Source organism: Myotis brandtii, unplaced genomic scaffold, assembly GCF_000412655.1.
Source record: "Myotis brandtii unplaced genomic scaffold, ASM41265v1 scaffold525, whole genome shotgun sequence".
Lineage (NCBI taxonomy): Eukaryota > Metazoa > Chordata > Mammalia > Chiroptera > Vespertilionidae > Myotis > Myotis brandtii.
Window position 1 is genome coordinate 1,913,200 of NW_005369915.1, and position 19,267 is coordinate 1,932,466.

The following is a 19,267-nucleotide window of genomic DNA, read 5'->3' on the forward strand; positions in this document are numbered from 1 at the left end:
GAAAACACTGTTGAAGATATTGGGGTGGGAAGGAAGAACTATTAGGAAGAGTACAGATTGTGGGAAATTTACCATAAAGTTGATAAACAGTATAGATGGTTTTCTAATATGCCATAGTTTACAGTATTTGCTGGATTGTTAATGAAATGCAAAAACTTCTAAGAAAATATCTACAGGAAAACACTGTCAAATATAAATTAATTCTACAGCTTAGTATTTACTGAGTGCCTTCTACATGATAGGCATTCTTCTATGGGCAAGGGCGGGAGCACTGGACAAAAGACAAGGCTGTTTTCAGGAGAAAGCTTCTTTGACTTCTTTAACAAAAGTAAAATCCATGAGAGCATTATCTGCTTTAACCAAACTAACACAAGATTTCTGTAAAAAGCTTACTGAGATCCGTCACACAAGAAACTCATTCATTTCATCTTTCATTAGCAAGCAAAGAAAATGACCACAGAATGGCACAAAGTACCACCAGGTGTTATGGATAGTTTTATAAAACAATATATCTTCATAACATAAGGAGTGACCACAAAAATCTCTTGTAATGAACAAACGTTTGCTCTTTATCTCGTGGTAAAGCACTTAAAAAGGTTGTGAAACTTGACAAGTTACTCGTTTTTCTTATAATGTCCAAAAATTGATTGCTTTTCCTGTGAAGACAGGCAACTTCCTGGAGTATGCTACCTCGCAGTTATTTTTGTAAAATTAAAAACACTTAAGATAAGCCTGGCATTTAAACAATGGCTTTTCAGCTATGAAAACCACTTGATTTGTATAGAAATAAAATGAACTTGGAACTAGCTCTTTGAATGACTCCATTACAAAGTCTTAACTAAGATTTTAAAAAATAATGAAGTGTATTCTGTATACTTTATCACAATTTTTAAAGTAACAGTGATATTTAAAATACACTGCTCTCTGCCCAGCTGTCTTGGCTTAGTGGTTGAGCATCAACCTATGAACCAGGAAGTCATAGTTTGATTCCGGGTAAGGGCACATGCTGGGGTTGTGGACTCAATCCCCAGTGGGGGCATGCAGGAGGCAGCGGATCAATGATTCTCTCTCATCATTGATGTTTTTATCTCTCCCCCCTCCTTCCTCTCTGAAATCAATAAAAGTATATCAAATACTAGTAATAAAAAATAAAACACACTGTTCTCAATAAAAAAAAATACTTGTGAATATAAAAAGGGTTTCTACCATTCTATTAAAAGTATCTTTAAAACTTTACCTCATTTTTATCACAATATTTTTTACCATTTCAAATTTCTGTACATATTCCAATGTGTGTATTAGTAAAGTACAACACTTCATTATAGTTTATTAATACATAATCACATAACTGGGGTACATGTTAACTCTCTATTGATATGTGTGAACAATTACAAGTCAAGCCTATGATATAGTACAAACACAGAACAAACTGCTGCATGTGTTCCATAGCTCTGGCGGTATATGGATAAAGACCCCAAACACAGGCAACCTTCTTTGGCTTCACAGGAATCAATTAAATCCACCACCTCAGTTAATCACTAGACCCCAAGCAAATTTTTCAAAAGAATCAGAGTATAAGTATCACCTCTCCAAATAAGACAATCATTGTGAAAATTCTGAAAAGTTACATCAAATTCATGAATGTCCCCAGTCACAGCATTACTGAATGTGTATCCCCCACCCCAACAAAGCCCTTTTCATGCAGACTTTCCATTAATACAAGAGAAGCTATACAACGTTATAGATAAGGCAACAATAGGAGTTTCGGTTTGTTTCATTTCACTTCCAATCAGCATCTAAAGAAGCCTATTCCACCTTAAAAAGCAGCATGGCAGCACCTAAGGCTTCTTTCCCAAATTCAGAGCAGTTACTTGTGAAAGAGTTGTCTCAACTTCCTCAACCCATGACAAACTACAGTATAGCTCTCACCATTCACTGAAATTGTTTTGCCAAGGTCTCTGAAGTCCTACATCTGGTGAGCTTTTGGATTTGTCTCATTTGTCCTCTTTGCAGCATCTGACATATCTGAGCGGTTTACCTCCTTCTAGAAAGTCCTCTCTTCATTTTTGTAACACTACACCATCTAGGTTTTTGTCCCACCTCCTTTGTTATTACTTTTATTTTACTGGTTTCTACACCTCTAACCATTCCTTAAATGTTGATGCTCACCAGTGTCAGTCTACCTAACTCCAACTCTCCCCAGGATATTTAGCCCACTCCGGAGGTTTTAATTACCATCTAGTAGTCTTCAAGTATGTATTTCCAACCTTGATCTCTCTCTCCTGAACTGCAGGAACCACAGATATAATGTATATACAATTGGCCACTGGATATTTTCATCTAATCATCTCACAAGGGCCTCAAACTCAACATCCTCAAAACCGGAAACTTCTCATCAACACCAACTCAACACTCCTCTACTACGCCATTTATCTCAGTGGCACCTCATCTCCATAAATGACACCATCGCTCCCACCCCAACATGTGTAAAACACCAAAATTTTTTTCCTTCTTGGTAATTTTTAATAGCTCTAAGTCAAGATATATCTACCATGGCTCTATTCACTCTTATAACTTGACCCCAACCAGTGACAGTATTAAGGAAATAAAGCCCCATGTTACTTTTCCAAAACGCAACCTGTTTGTACCTACCTCCAAAATGTCACTGAGTTTCTTTGTAATCTCCTTAAGAAATGACTTCAAACATTTCTTGCTATAGGATAAATATAGCCTACAAAGTTTTTAGAATCTTAATAGTTGACTATTAAGTGTTTTTTAAATTTCAGGAGCATAAGTATACATGTGCATTACCAATATATGTGTGTGTGCATGTTTTTATATCTTCAACAGGAAAAGAAAAAAAAAACATTTAAAAAGTGAAAGATAATCCCACTTATAACAAGTAAAATCTCCACATTAAAGCTGAAACAATAATGTTGATTTTGTAATTGTAGCCCTTCCACACTGAATTCTCTACAAATATTCCTCATACACAACAGAAACCTACCTTTTATCCTAACAAACACCTGCCAATCCCTCAAAGCACTGGATAGACTGGTCATCTGACTAAGCAGAAATGAAAACAGCACACTGAGGGCAGGGCTAATGAAAGTCAAAACGTAGAAGAGGAATCCTTGAAAGGACAGTTAAGGCACTGGTATCCACTACTAGGCGATTACTCTCACAAAAACAGACTACCTTCCCCAAGAGCACAGGAACTGTACATTACACTTCCAACTTTTAGAAATTGTGAAGTTCACTACGCCATTTTAATATCTACATCATATTCCATTACCAGGTGTGATTTTTCAAACGTATACCAAGTCAGTGTGATCAGGAAATCATCCAACATAAATACGAACCTCAGTAGGCACTGTTAGGAACTAGTGCTAGAAAAGCCATCTGTTTGATGGAAATAATATTTCTACTTCCCTAGTGATTACAGCTATCAGTGACAACTGTGAAATCCCAAGAGAAGAAATTTAACTGCCTCAAAACTTTAATTATTCATATAAACTGGCCAAGAAATTAAAGTTAAGTGTTACACAAAGGGCTCTCCAACCCCTTAATATTTTTCAGCTAATTATTCCATTGGTAATCTACATCTGCTCTGCTAAAATTTGGTTATGAATCAGAAGTAATTCACTGGGAATGCTTTTATATCTAAAAGTGACTGTGGATAATAATTAAATTCACAAAAATTGTTATTTTTAATGTGCATAAAATCCTCCTGAAAATATGTCCCATAAAATAAAAGAACAGATGTGACTGTAAAAGTTCATTTGTTTCAACTACAATAAAAGTTTAAACTCTTTCCACCACTAGGAAGAATGAAGAATGAGACAAACTGAAGGACAAGAAAGTTAATTTTAAAAGCATATTTAATCCATAGTTTTTTAATATTTTCAATGTTCAACAATTTATGATGAGAAAGTATGTTAAGCACTGCCTTTACAGATAAAGTAAATCTATTATGATAATTTAAATACATAAATAGTTCAGAGATCTGCAAATATATACTCTAAAACCTTCAGAAACACTGATCATAATGCCACATATACAATGATGGGTATTTTTTGGTTAGGGATTTTCATTTGTTTCAACTACTGTTCTTACCTGCCGCCACCCCCTTTTTTTAAAAAAATAAACATTTTCTAGAATTCTTTGAAGAAATTTATCTTCTAGATTTTTTGATAGGACATACCACAGCTCCCTCATTTCTTATAGCTCAATTTCAGGGTGGTCTTGAATATCTCAGAGTAAAACTACTAATAATTTACAGTTAACTATTTGGATCTACTCAATAACATTGATACTTCTGAAATAAAAATGGGTATATGTGGTGGGCTGGCACGGCCATGGCATACTCAGCCCAACGTGGGGCGCCATATGTGCCGAGCCAGCTCAGCCAGGTTCGTTGAGCCCGATTGGGGGCGGTGAAGGATTGAGAAAAGACAGACAAGAGAATGAAAGCTGGGAATTGGTGGGACGCTGCTTCTCTGATGGAGAGACAGTGCCATGGACTACAAGCTGTGTCTTTATTTTATAACCAGATTCCATGAGGCAATGTAAGGGTGTGGTCAAGATGTTTACAGCATTCTCGTGAGTTTCAATCCTACTCAATCACATGCACCTGAACTCTATCAAGCCCACATTACTCAGATACGTGGGGCCACGTGTTCAGACCATAGGTTCAAGCTTACAACTACGTATAGCTGTTGGCTGTAATTGTGCTGGAAGGGCTTTGCCCTCCAAGGTGGGACTTGCACATGACCATGAGAGGACTGTGCCTTCTCATTAGTCCGAGGCTTAAACCTGTCCAAACACTGTAGCCGCTCTCCACAGGTATATGCACTATGCCTAAAACTATATGTATGACCTAATCACACTAAATAGAAAATATTTAGTTCCAAGTAACCCAATATTTATAGCTTTTAAACAGTAGCTATAAGACATCATCAGCAAGTGCAAGCACAAACAGTAGATGCTGAGAGCAAAAATATCTGATGACAGAAACCATGTCCATAACATCTTAAAATTTCAATTTACCTTTACACATATATGAATAATACGTTTAGTGAAAGAATCATTAAAACAATAAAGCAAGATATTCCAAATTCCTTCAAAGTAGCAGAATGATTGTTCCAAAGATTACCAGAACAGAAAACTCAGTTTATACTATCCTAACTTACCCCCCATCAGAACACATTTACCCTTAGGGATTCACAAATAACAAACATAGAATTCACTGCAACTGTGGTTACCATTTGTAAGCAGCCTTTCATTGCTCCAAAAGGCTCAGCATTGTAGATGCTCATCAGTTTTTAAGCCACATCCACAGCTACTGCCTTAGAAAAAAAACAAAATTTCACAGCAAAAACTCTAAAATGACATTGAAACAACACTTTAACATAAAACAAAATTTAAAATACTCCAGTATAGTAGAAAGAATGTATCTGTAAGACCAGAAATGTGAGACTCAAGTCATTCTGAATAGTAATACCTTTCATTTACATGGTGCAATAATTATTTTCTAAGCTCTTTGACACATATAATATTATACTTAACTTAAGGCATATATCAAAGAGGTAACATTTACACTGAAAAGGTGAACCAGAGATATCACCAAATTAGTGAACGGAATCTGTATCATGATCACCAGCCTGTGTTCTTCCTACAACCTCTCTTCCAAAGTCATGTAATAAAATGCAGAGACAAACCCAAACAAAACTGTTCTAAAAAATAAATTCAATTTTAAAAAATCCCAATTTCCTTTTCAATCTTTCCCTCCTGCCTCAGATCTATATTCTACCTGGATTGAGGCAAGGTACTACTCTGTGTAGTGGTACAGCCAAGCATGTGTTGATGGATGACTAAGGGTTAACCACAAAACTGGGGGGGAGGGGTGCTTGGTGAGGGAAAGAGCAGGAATGCCCAGTAGCAATATTACATACTAGATTATACGGTCCCTAGATGTTCATGGCAATTGAATTGGAATCCAGAGACATGTCCATGTTGACCAATGTCACCCCAATCAATTTAATTAAAAAAAAATCATAATAAAAAGTTTACCAGAATAAGAAAAGTCAATCATGAGAATATATGTTTCTGCAACTACTTTATGCAAAGGCTATTGGTTATTAAAAACTGTAGGAATACCATCTCACATCTGTCAGAATGGCTATCATCAACAAATCAACAAACGACAAGTACTGGAGAGGATGTGGAGAAAAAGGAACACTCGTGCATTGCTGGTGGGAATGCAGACTGGTGCAGCCACTGTGGAGAACATTACAAGGGTTTTCCCCTCCTATTTTATGTGTTCAAAATATATTGCCTGACACCAATCAGAAAGGATATAAGCACCCCTATGTTCACAGCAGCACAATTCACCATAGCTAAGATTTGGAAACAGCCTAAGTGCCCATCAGTAGATGAGTGAATTAAAAAACTGTGGTACATCTACACAATGGAATACTACACTGCGGTAAAACAGAAGGAGTTCTTACCATTTGCAACAGCATAAATGGAACTGGGGAGCATTATGCTAAGTGAAATTAGCCAGTCAGAGAAAGATAAATATCACATGATCTCACTCATTTGTGGAATATAATGAACAACATAAAGTGAGAAACAAAAACAGATCCAGAGACAGAGAAGTATCGATCAGACCGTCAAACCTCAGAGGGAAGGTAGGGGAGGGTGGGGGTAAGGGAGAGAGATCAACCAAAGGACTTATATGCAGGCCTAACCAATAGACACAGACAACAGGGGGGTGAGGGCATGAGTGGGGGAGGGGGGGCATGGGGGGTAATGTGGGGATAAGGACACCTATGTAATAACTTAATCAATAAAGAAATTTTAAAAAAAACCTGTAGGAATGAAAACTTTTTTAAAGGGGGGAAAAAGAACAATGGGAAGTCATACCTATTGACACCAAGAACTACACAAGAAATACTGTTCCCAAGTAGTTGAATGTGGCGAGCCGGCACGGCCATGGCATACTCAGCCCCAGGGCGCCTTATGTGCCATGCCAGCTCAGCCTGGTTCAGTGACCCTGAGAGGGGACGGTGAAGGATGGAGAAAAGACAGACAAGAGAAGCTGGGTCTGGGTGGGACGCTGCTCCCGGATGGAGAGACAGTGCCATGGACTACAAGCCGTGTCTTTATTTTATAGCCAGATTCCATGAGGCAATGTAAGGGAGTGGTCAAGATGTTTACAACATTCTCATGGGTTTCGATCCTACTCAATTACATGCACCTGAACTCTATCAAGCCCACATTACTCAGACACGTGGGGCCACGTGTTCAGACCATAGGTTCAAGCTTACAACTATAGCTGTTGGCTATAATGTGCTGGGAGGGCTCTGCCCTCCAAGATGGGACTTGCACGTGGCAATGAGAGAACTATGCCCTCTCATTAGTCCGAGGCTTGAACCTGTCCAAACACTGTCGTCGCTCTACACAGTTGAAGAGCAGTATGATCCTATTTATGTAAAGGAAGGACAGACAGAGAATAATTTTTTTTAATCACATATGCATGGAAATGCTTTCTGCAGAAGTATGGAAGAATGCTGCACATCAAACTCTAAAAAAGACCAGAAGCAGGAGGCACCATTCCTTACGCTCTTATGCTCTACATTCACTCTTTGAGCTTGTTAAACAACATACTTAGAAATCACTTTGGGGGAATAATAAATATTTTTTAAAAAGAAAAACTTGAAAGGATAAATATACATTAAAATATTGTTAGGATTTCCATTAGGGAGAAAAAAAAAACACACCGAAGAACATACTCCCAATTGCTAAGGGTTAATTTTCTAGTGGAAGACTACAGTGACTCACTTTACAGGATATATTTAAATAACTTTTGAGGCCCTGTAATACATATTTTTCCAATCAGAAAAATAATCAAGATGAGTGTTTAAGAAAAACTTCCACAAGACAGTCACTTTCCTGAAATAATTATATAAATAAGCTATGAAAAATCAACTGCACAGCTAAGCTACCATGCAAATTTAAATTCTAATGTAATTTAAAAGATACTTAATTTACCAATTGACAACTTCCAGGAGTTACAGCTAAGAAACTAGGCTAAGTGAATGACATGCTACTAAATCCTTTATGTAAAATGTATACATCACACTATATATCATGGAGGAAGGTCAGGATGAAGAATGGCTTGTTTACCAATAATTATGAAATAACCTTTGCAAGCTATAGCTATGCAGGCTATTTTAACATGACAATAAGTGAAGCAGCAACTCTCACTAATACAGTACTATCCATTTAATCAAATAATGGCATTCAAATAATAATGGTTAAAGCTGTAAGTAAATTACCAGAACTATCACTACTATCTTTCAAATGCTAAAATTCATTTAATTCACTTCCTTGACATTTGGATAAGCACAGATTTTTTAATGAATCCCATTGTCAAGAGAGTAATATTGTCTTGACATATACACTAAAAAAAAAAAAAAAAAAAAAAAACACACTGTATGAAAATCATCAGGTTCAAAACCAGCCCATCTTTCAGTATAAAATTTCAAGTTGTGGCCTCCTTCCCAATATGACAGTCTTCTTTTCTCTCAATCTCTTCTGTGGTTCCATTTTCTCTTCCAGATGCTTTAGACACTCAGCTGAAATTTAGTGCAGGTGGCAAAACTAAGAAACTAGGGGGGCAAAAGAGAGACTGGAGTGGGCCAGATATAACTGAACCCAGGCAGTTCTTGAGGATAGGGGTAACTAAAGCACAGTGGTGAAGACGCTTGTAATGAAAACAAGTGTATTCTCAAAGAGGCCACCCTGGTCAGTCAGAAATACAAGATAAAGAACACAAGCAGCATCAAAAACAGGAAAACAGCGAAGAAGGAAAAAACAGGCAGGCTCAGAGCTGACCGATTAGTAAGCAACACTGGCAGCAGCACTCCACCAACCAGGGCTCCAAGGCTAAGAGATTTGTATTCCTGGTTTAAGTCCCCACAAAATTGGGGGGGGGGGGGGGGGGTTAAAAGCATGTAACATTAAAAGGCAGCTGAGTGGTATAAACAAAAAAGAGTAAAAGACCAGCATAAGTCTCTCTACAAAATCAAACCAGCAACTAGTTACTAGTACCAGCTCAGTCATTGAGTGTGTCTCGGCCATTAGCTAACTGTAAATTATTTGTGTCTGTGCCTACGTGCAAATGAGTGGTTAGTGGTTCTCAACCTTCCTAATGCCGCGATCCTTTAATGCAGTTCTTCATGTTGTGGTGACCCCCAACCATAAGATTATTTTCGTTGCTACTTCGTAACTGTAATTTTGCTACTGTTATGAATCGTAATGTAAATATCTAATATGCTATATGTGTTTTCCGATGGTCGCAACCCACAGGTTGAGAACCGCTGCTAGAACATAAGATTTAAAAAGTCTTCTCCAGCATTATGCTAAGTGAAATAAGCCAGTCAATGAAGGAAAAATACCACATGATCTCACTCATTCATGGATAATAGAGACCATTATAATCTTTTGAACAATAATAGATACAGAGGCAGAGCTGCCTCAAACAGATTGTCAAACTGCAGCGGGAAGGCGGGGGAGGGTTGGGGGGCAGGAGGGAGGGGGGTAAGAGATCAACCGAAGGACTTGTATGCATGCATATGAGCATAACCAATGGACATAAGACACTGCTCTGATGTTTACTAAATCCAAGGAATTGAAATAATCAATACTTGTCAAGCAGGATGTAGTTACATTTTATGCTATGTCACTCCACAGAGAGAGCACAATATACCAGAAGTAAATAAGAGAACATAGAGACATAGCCCAGTAGCCAAACAGAGGTCACTTCATCATCTTTCATTAAATCCAGTAGGAAACAAATTCCATCTCCTCCATCCACAGTCTTAAGAAAAACCATGGCCCTAAAATTTAACCATTAGGCTTCACTTTAACTACATTTAGAAATAGGAAATGTAGTCACTTGTGAATTTCAATGAGCCTCCCCTTCAGCTTCTTTCCACAGGACATATTCTAAAGCCATTGTGCTTTCATTTTTTTAACACACTAAGTAAGCTTTCTATTTGCTGTATATTTCATATTTAACTTCAAAAAGTATAGTCCAGAAATGGTAGAAAACTGAACATAATCTAGGGGTCAGTTTCCCTGGAGGTCCTCCATAGAAAAAGCAATCTTTGCTGAACATAATAAGCCTTATCACTTAAACTGAATGCCACCTAGTGGCAAGTGTATATACTAATATTATTAAATCCATGCAAGTCATATTCATCCAATAGGTAACATTCTGGCCCATTAGCAATTGCTCCATAATTATACAAGATAAGCAAAATAATGATCCTGTCCTTATGGAGCTCAATGACAGATTAAATAGATAATCAATACAGATACATTTATAAATTGCAGAAATATGTTAAATGTTAAGTATTCAGCATTTATTGAAAAGCTAAAAGAAACAAATGTTAGGCAGGTTCTCCTATGTTATACCTGTTCACCTCACTCAGACTTTCCCATTTCTAATTACTTCATCACTAAGGTTTCAATTGTTCAGTTCTTCTTCCTTAGCCTATCTCATTCTTTAGGTCCCACTCCAGAAAAGGAAAGGACCTACTACTTTCAGAACTGAACTAGGCATTTTATTTCCCCTATCTCATTTAATCCTCACATGAATACCTTGAAATGTTTTTTACTGTTTATTTTATTTTATTGTAATCCTTACCCAAAGATATTTTTTCCATTGACCTTTAGAGGGAGAAGGGGGAGAAAGGAGGAGGAGGGGGAGAGGGGTGGGTGGAGAGGAGAGAGGGAAAAGGAGAGGGAAGAGGGGAGAGGAACATCAGTGTGAGAGACACATGCTGACACTCTAACCACTGAGCAACCAGCCAGGGCTCCAAATTTTTAGACAATGGCAAGACTTAGATTAAGTGATACGCTCATAGCCACAGATCTATTATAGAGATAGTGCACTGATTCCAAAGCTTCCTATACCATTCTGCCTCAAAACGAGCTGCTTTGTTTTTCCATTCCTGGGCCTACCAAGATCATATCTTGATCATATTTATCGTATGGTCTCCATCAACTCCAACGTATTTTACTACACTGTTTATATTCAGCCTCACCTCTTCAAAAACATTCAGTAACCCCTCCCCACCCCATATGAATGATATTCAAATCCTTAGCTTAGCACTCAAGGTCTTCTAAGAGGCCCCAAACACTTTCCTAGTTTTATTTCCTACCCCTCCCTATCAACTCCCATATTTTCTATGAACTTTCCTCCAGTTAAAAGATAATCATTGGCACCTCTGTTCTCACCAACATTATACATCTGATATAGCACTTATAATCTCTATTGTAATTGTCTGTGTACTTTCCACTAAATCATGGACTTCACCAAACCATCCTAGCCATGTTTATATTAAGACCAGTACATACCAGTGTCTTATACCTATTAAGTGCTCAACCAACAACTATTTCTTTAATATAGTAATTAAAACAATTATAAAGAACCACTAAAACATGGTTATACTCATTTCCTGTAACCCTTTCTTCATGTCTCAGGACCTCAATGTTTCTGCTTCCTCCATTTGCTACATAGATCAGGAGCTTTTTATAGAACTATATAATTTTTTGCATGAAAATTTTCTCACACTCAAACCAAAAGTTAAATAATTTGAAAAAATGTGCTGGGAACTATGGAGACAATAAAAAGTCCAGTGGTTGTCAGGGGGTAGGGAGGAGGGAGGAATGACTAGGCAGAGCACAGTAGACTTTTAGGGCAGGAAACGACTCTGTATGGCAGATATATTTGTAGATACATTACATATTTGACCAAACCTAATGAATACACACCAAAAGTGATCCCTAATGTAAACTATGGACTTGGATGATAATAAGCCTAAATAATAAAAGCCTAATATGCTAAGTGTCCGGTCGTCCATTCAACCAATCAAAGCATAATATGCTAATGATATGCTAAGGCAGCTCAACCACTCACTATGACGTGCACTGACCACCAGGGGGCAGACAGCTGACTGGTCGACCAGTCGCTATGATGTGCACTGACCACGTGGGGGCAGACACTCCAACTGGTAGGCGAGCTTGCTGCTGGGATCCGGCCAATCAGGACTGAGTGAGACGGGCCTGACACACGCAGGAGCCCTCCCTCGGTCCCTCCCCAGCTGTCCAACCTCCCGCATCCCTCCCCAGCTCTGATGGTGCACCAATGGAGTCCTTCAGTGCACCAGGGGATGTCAGAGAGCCGGTTTCAGCCCGATCCCACAGGCCAGGACGAGGGACTATACCGGTGCATGAATTCGTGCATGAGGCCTCTAGTGTGTCAATATAAGTTCATCAATTATAACAAATATACCGCTCTGTTGGGGGATGTTGTTAATGGAGGAGGCTATTTATGTGTGGGGGTAGGGTAATAGGAAATCTCTGTACCTTCCCCTCAATTTTGCTGTGAACCTAAAATTGCTCCAAAAAATAATATGTTGGTCGATTCCCAGTCAGAGCACATACCCAGGTTGCAGATTTGATCCCCAATCGGGATGCTTTTGGGAGGCAACCAATTGAGGTTTCTCTCCTACATCGGTGTTTCTTTCTCTCTCTCTCTCCCTTCCTTGCTCATTAAAAGAAAAAGAAAAATCAATATAAACTTTTTAAAAATAAAAGCTGGCAAAATAAGGCAAGACCTTAGTGGCTCTGCAGTTTTCCAAAAGGTAACAAATACTCGTCTCAATTATGCAAACAATCTTAAAATTAGTATGCTCTATCTGGAGCAAGACTAGTTCCAAAATAAGTTGTTTATAATAATTAGAGGCCCAGTGCATGAAATTCGTGCATGGGGGGGGGGGGGTCCTTCAGCCTGGACTGCACCCTCTCAAAACCTGGGACCCCTCGGGGGATGTCCGACTGCCAGCAGTTGGACATCCCTCTTGCAATCTAGGACCGCTGGCCCCTAACAGCTCGCTTGCCTGCCCGATTGCCCCAACCACTCGCCTGCCTGATCACCCCTAACCACCTCTGCCTGCCAGATCGCCTCTAACCACTCTGCCTGCCTCCTTGATCGCCCCTAGCTGTTCGCCTGCCTGTCTGATTGCCCCTAACTGCTCGCTGGGGGGCGGCCAGCCGGGGTGAGGGGCCATGGTTGCTCTGGACTCTGGTCATTCTGGTCATTCCGCCGTTTCGGTCACTGGGCTATTATTATATAGGGTTTTTTAAGTCCACATCATTGGTTCTATACTTTATAAAGCAACTAATATTGTAGTTATATAACACAATCTTTACCACACTAATAAGATTCCAGGTTTTAGAAAGTTATAACCATTTTTCCTGGTTATATAAACTTTTTACGAGAAACTATTCTTATATACTAGAGGCCCGATGAACAAAAATTCATGCAAGAGTAGGCCTTCCTTCCCCCAACTGCTGGCACCAGCTTCCTTCCGGCACCCAGGACCCAGGCTTTCCTCCTCTGGCCGCCGGCAGGCACCCGGGACCTGGGCTGCTTCCCTCTGGCCCTGGCTTCGTCAGGATGTCCGAAATGATGTCCAGTCTAATTAGCATATTACCCTTTTATTATTATAGATTATATAACCTAATTAATGTAAAATGCACACACAAAAAATTAGTTCTAAGACCAAATTAAAACTTTTGAATATATAATAGGAAGCATGGGAGGGGAATTAAAAGGGTCAACTTGGTTTTCTAGTATATTTCATCTCATGTCTTCTTAGGATACCTATGAAGCAGTGTTTTCTACATCTTCTCATTTTTATGAAACTTAAAACTGTAAATATTCCCAAAACTGCCAAGAATATGACCAATCTGACTGAAAAGCTGTCATGCTTATCACCATGCATTGTCTCAACATAACAAACCTACACAAATATTTATGCAGATAGGTAATTAGTACCAATTATACAAAGCAAGCCATAGAGACTTCATTGCTTATTTTTCCCCAAAGTATGTTCAGGAAATACATTACTCTTTTCACAACATTAGGATATCATTTCATTTCTTGGAGCAGAAGAAGGCCTAATGAGGCATACACGATACCATGATGTTGTGCCAGGACTATAGGGGCATCCAGAACTGTGGGCAGGTGTCTGAGAGATGAGCACTCAACATTCCTACATTATTACAGCTGTCCAAACAGAGAAAAAAGTAGTAAGAACCAGACCCCAAAAAGCTGGGGGTGACTCAATGACAACATCCGTGGTCAAGCAGTAATTTACCAAGTATGTCTGCTCAAAATGCAAAGGCACATATTTCAAGGGCTGCGGTCCTCTGCACTAAATACACTGCTGCCTTCCTAAAACATGACCCACAAACCACAGGTTGCATATTAAAAGTCCATCCTGAGCCCAGACTGTGAAAGGTTACCAGGAGAAACCAATCGTTATAATCACAATATTATGTAGAGTGCTTTACTATATACAAATAACCTATACATCATTTTAACAATTATAATTTCACATAGCTTACCATACTTGATAGTCACAATGTGCCTGCCAGATAAATATAACAAAATTATCATTCTCTATTTTATAGAGGTAGAACCTGAAGCTTGGAGAAAGTATCTGTAAGTAATCTGTCCACAGACCTGAGTCTCTCTTAAGATGATCAACTTATTATTTGGTTCAATGGCATGGATCACCCTAAAATGTAATCTATAGTGTCTTAAGCCTATGCACCTAAGTACTTAAAACACTTAAAAATAGTGAAACCTTTTGAGAAATACTTGACAGTCAGCCACTTAGAAAATTTGAAATTTAAGCTTGTCAGTTTTGTACAACAATACAGCATTTTCTAACAATCCAAAAGGAACTTTTGCCTAACAGTTTTACTATAATGTTCTCAGGGGCTATGAAACTGCCTATAGCTGAAAATATCCATTCCTTTGGGTACTTCAGCAATTAAATTCCCTATAGTATCAGTAACTTTCCTGCATATATATATCAAATTCCGCCTCATAAACTATCCACTCAGCTGCCTCTCTTAATGAAGGCTGCTAGGGGGAGCCATTGAAAGGTTTTGTAACTTAGGAGTGAAGTGATGAGATTTGCTCTTCAGAAAGACTGTGGGGGGAAAAAAGAAAATAAAAAAGAAAGACTGTGTGGAAGGTTGGATAAAGGGGGGTGAGTCTAGAAGCAAAAAGAAGAAACTGCCAATATCTATAGTAATCCAGGTGAGAAATGATGAGAGCATGAACTGTGAGAGTGAGGATAAAGGAGACAGATAAAAGCAATTTTTCAGAAAATTATCTGTTCTCAGTGATTAAAGGTAAAGGGTTAGTGTAAGAGGAATCCAAAAACCTGGTTCGGGGAACTAGTTAGGACGTGATATCATCTACCTGGAACAAAAAATGCAACAGGTTTTGATATATTATATAAATAAACAAATATATATGGAGGGAAGGAGGGAAAGAGAGAATGAATCCCAAGTGCAAGGGTCAAGTCTAAAATTATGGTCCTGGTTGTTAGAAAACATTCTTGAGAACAATTGACAAAGCACTCAAAATATAAGGTATATTGGCCTAGAGTCTAGTGAAAACATTTTGTGGTATTATTTTTTTAATATTACCACATGCACAAAACAAGTCACTGGAAGAAAAGCATCCTATACTTTTAGTATGTTTATTACATTTGAGTTCGACAGACCTTCAGTCTCTTACACAACACACACTACATACACATCACCCTGTAATTTATTTTACTTCTTCCTCTCCCTCTAAGCTTATAGGAGGAAAAAGTATCTGTTTTATTAGTGAAACTATCCTACATAATAAAAGCCTAATATGCAAATTGTCCCCTCAGGCAGTCGTTTGACAGGGAGTTCGACCGCTCGCTATAATGTGTGCTGACCACCAGGGGGTGACACGAAACATGGCAGGCATTGGCAACGTGCTGCGACCTCTCGCCAGTTACCTGGGGCCGGGGTAACGGGGGGGCGGTGAGAATGTGGGGTGTCTGCGGAGCTTGCTCTCACTCTCCCTGCTACCCTCCCCTGGGACGCCAGGGCTCATACACCAGGAAAGCCCCCACTCTCAGGTGCCAGGTGCCCACGAGGAGCCCACCCCACACCTGCACGGCCTCTTTCGGGTGAGCCGGGCCACAGCCACCAGGGCCGCGGGGGCCCGTAGGGCTCCCCTTGGGTTCGCATAGGAGCCGGTCTGTGAGGCTGGCCAGGAGAGAGCACGCTACCCACCCAGCTTCCATGTGGCGCCACTGGGCAGCCCAGAGGCCCATGCTGTGCCCTGGCCCACAGAGTCTGGCCATGCTCACCCCAGCTCTGCATGGGGACTCGGGTGCTGTGACTCAGGCAGAGGGGGTCATGCGGAGGTCCGGGGGCCCAGGTGCTACCCAGGGCCCAGAGGTCAGCTGGGACCTGCCCTTCCACACCAGACATTTGCACTTCGATTGCCAGCCAGGCCTAGGGACCGCACTGGTGCATGAATTTTGTGCACCAGGCTACTAGTAATACATATTTGGGTGGTTGTTGTTTTTCATCCCACTATCACCAATGTGACTTACCAAGAACTTAGTTCATAACCTCCTACTTGACTTCCCATAAAATATGACCTACTTCACATCAGCTTAATACAGTAACAATCCCTAGACTCTAACCACACCTTTCATCTAAGGATGCTTTCTCCAAATCCTAAAGCACAGCAACCCTGTGCAGATGTGGCAAGTTGTCACAATTCCCATTTTACTACACAGTTAGGAAACTGGCCCAGGGGAAGTAGAGTAACTTGGAAATAGTCAAGAAGCCTGATGCCAAAAATAACAACTTTTAGTCAATCTATGAGAAAATACTCCCCCTAGTTGAAATAACATGAAATTCAGTACTAGGAGAAAGTGAAATGCAAAATGTTTTAAAGCCTCATTCTAGGTTTTTAAATTTTATTTTTAAAAATGACCAAATACTAGAATTAAGACAATTTGCAAGAACTTTCAAGCACACTCTTTTTCTCCCTAATACCTTATCCATCTAGAGTGCCAAAAATGACTTAATAACTTACAGCTGGCAAGAGTGCCTTTTCTCCCAAACCATTTTTTTTCTTAGCCACTTAAAAGACATTGATAGAAAAGTTAGTATAGGACAAGAGGTAACTTTTTAACAAATTTAACTGCTTAAAATTTACTACCTAGAAGAATATATTAGAACAGATCTCAAAATATTGCAAGTAAGCCTATTTTTCCTGAAAATATACTCTCTATAGACACATCTGCAATATGCTTAAACAATAAATTTAAAGCTTAAATCATCAATAATCAGAAAGAAAGCCTCCCAACAACAGTTCATGTGATATATTTTTACATTTGCTATTGTTTGATATAATTTAGTAAAAGCACTGTTTTATTTGGTCGCCATATGCAGGTCTTACACACTCTGGAAACAAAAAACACAACTTGATTTGTAAAAGTTGCTTTCATGATATAGGTGTGATCATTCTTATATGCACAAGTCCTTCCATTATTACAATACTTAACATTTACTTAGTGTGCAAAACAACAGTGTGCTCAAGATTTTACCTTCAAAAGAATGAATATACACTAAGAACTAGTAAGAGAGACAAATGATTATTAGTAAAAATCTATTCATGGAACCAAGACAGCAAATTTTCACTAACGCCTCACCTATCACTCATGAAACATGATTTCCTCTTAATTAAAATTCAAACTACTAGTTCTAATCACAGCCTTCAAATAAAATGCTTTCCACTACACCACATTCCTCGCACTAAATCTTTCATATCCTCTACTAGTAGTACTTTTCGTGGAACTTTAGTTTACAAATGAAATGACGCTCCAAATGATTTTTATAGCTAACATATCTTCTGTGATCAACTAGTAGGGTGGAAATCCTGGAAAATCTAACTAAAACGGTCTTATTCCCAGCACCAGAATATTCAAGCCAAATAAATACACCACACCACCCTCCCCCCTACACCCCACACAGAACTCTAAGCTTTTAAGCTACCATCACAATAAGCACCCTGAAAATGCAAAGCTCCTTCAACATTAGAAGGGCCAGGACATTAAGACTATTTATATGTACTTTCACTGCATTTCATTAACGCGTTCCTCAAACAGAAACTGCAGTCTTAAGTACTTTACTCATCTCAACTCCAAAGATGGAGCGGAGAGGTTGTCATAAATCTACAGAGCAGCGGCACATAACTGTAAACTCTCTAATGAGTAAGAAAAAGTGGAATAATCACATCAATTCCTAAGGACGATGCCTTCCTTTTTCCTGACAAAGCAGGAGTTGCTGGTGAAATAACTAAACTCCACACCTAGAGTCTCTAGAAAATGCTAAAATTCTCCACGCCACAAGTTTTTAACATCAAAATTCACTTAACTGCTACCCACATACCAAATGAATAACCAATGTGGATATCTGAAATTATTCTCACACACCAACTGGAAGAAAAAAAGATATGTCTATACCTTGCGCCTCTTCTAAGCGTCCTACAATAATACCCTCCGCTAAGCTAAAGCTACACCAGCTGCCCTTGGCCTAGGGACGTCAGAAACCCAGGACCTGGGGGAGGAGGTGGCGACCAAGAACCAAAGACCCGATCTTTTTCCAGGGTTACTGTTTCCAACAAAACAACCACAGGCCCAAAGAGAGACGGCGAAGAGACCTGCAGACCTTGTAATCCTGAGAGACATTGGGGGAGTGGGGACGCACTCCCGAGAGAAAGGGGTGCGGAGGGGAGCAGCGCGAGGTGGAAAGTAAGTGTCCCCACGCGCCTTGCAGACCCACAGAAACCACTCACCCTGGTCTGCCCGCGCGGACGGGCACCAGATGGAGGGAGTCCCCGCCTCCGGCTGAGACAGCTCGGCTCGGCCGGCACACACAGTGGGGAGTGGATCAATCACCCGGTGACGGGAGGGGAGTGGGGGTGCCCAAGGAGAAAGCCACGGGTGGGGAAGACAAAGCCTCTGGGGGTGATCAGGGACCCAGCAGAAAGGAGAGAGGGGAACACATGAGAAAAATTAAAAGAAAAAAAAGAGAGAGCAATCTGGTGCCTGGTCTGTGGCAGGTCACGGAGGGACCGAATAGAGAGGGAAACAACAAAGGGGCACCGGAGGGAGGACAGCTGCGGGGAGGTGATAGAGATGGGATGCGGGGCGCGATGGGTCGGACAAAGCGCCCACGGCGGCGAAACAAAGGGCCGGGGGTAGAGACTTAGCGGGGGGCAACCGGGGAAGACAAAGCGCCCGGGGCCGGGGGCACGGGCCAGGCGAGGAGG

General features: G+C 39.9%; 1 protein-coding gene across 2 annotated transcripts in view; it reads right to left on the reverse strand.

The window, feature by feature from the left end:
* RBPJ (recombination signal binding protein for immunoglobulin kappa J region) overlaps window positions 1–19,267 on the reverse strand; it is a 115,861-nt gene that overhangs the window by 94,966 nt on the left and 1,628 nt on the right. The window lies entirely within an intron of this gene.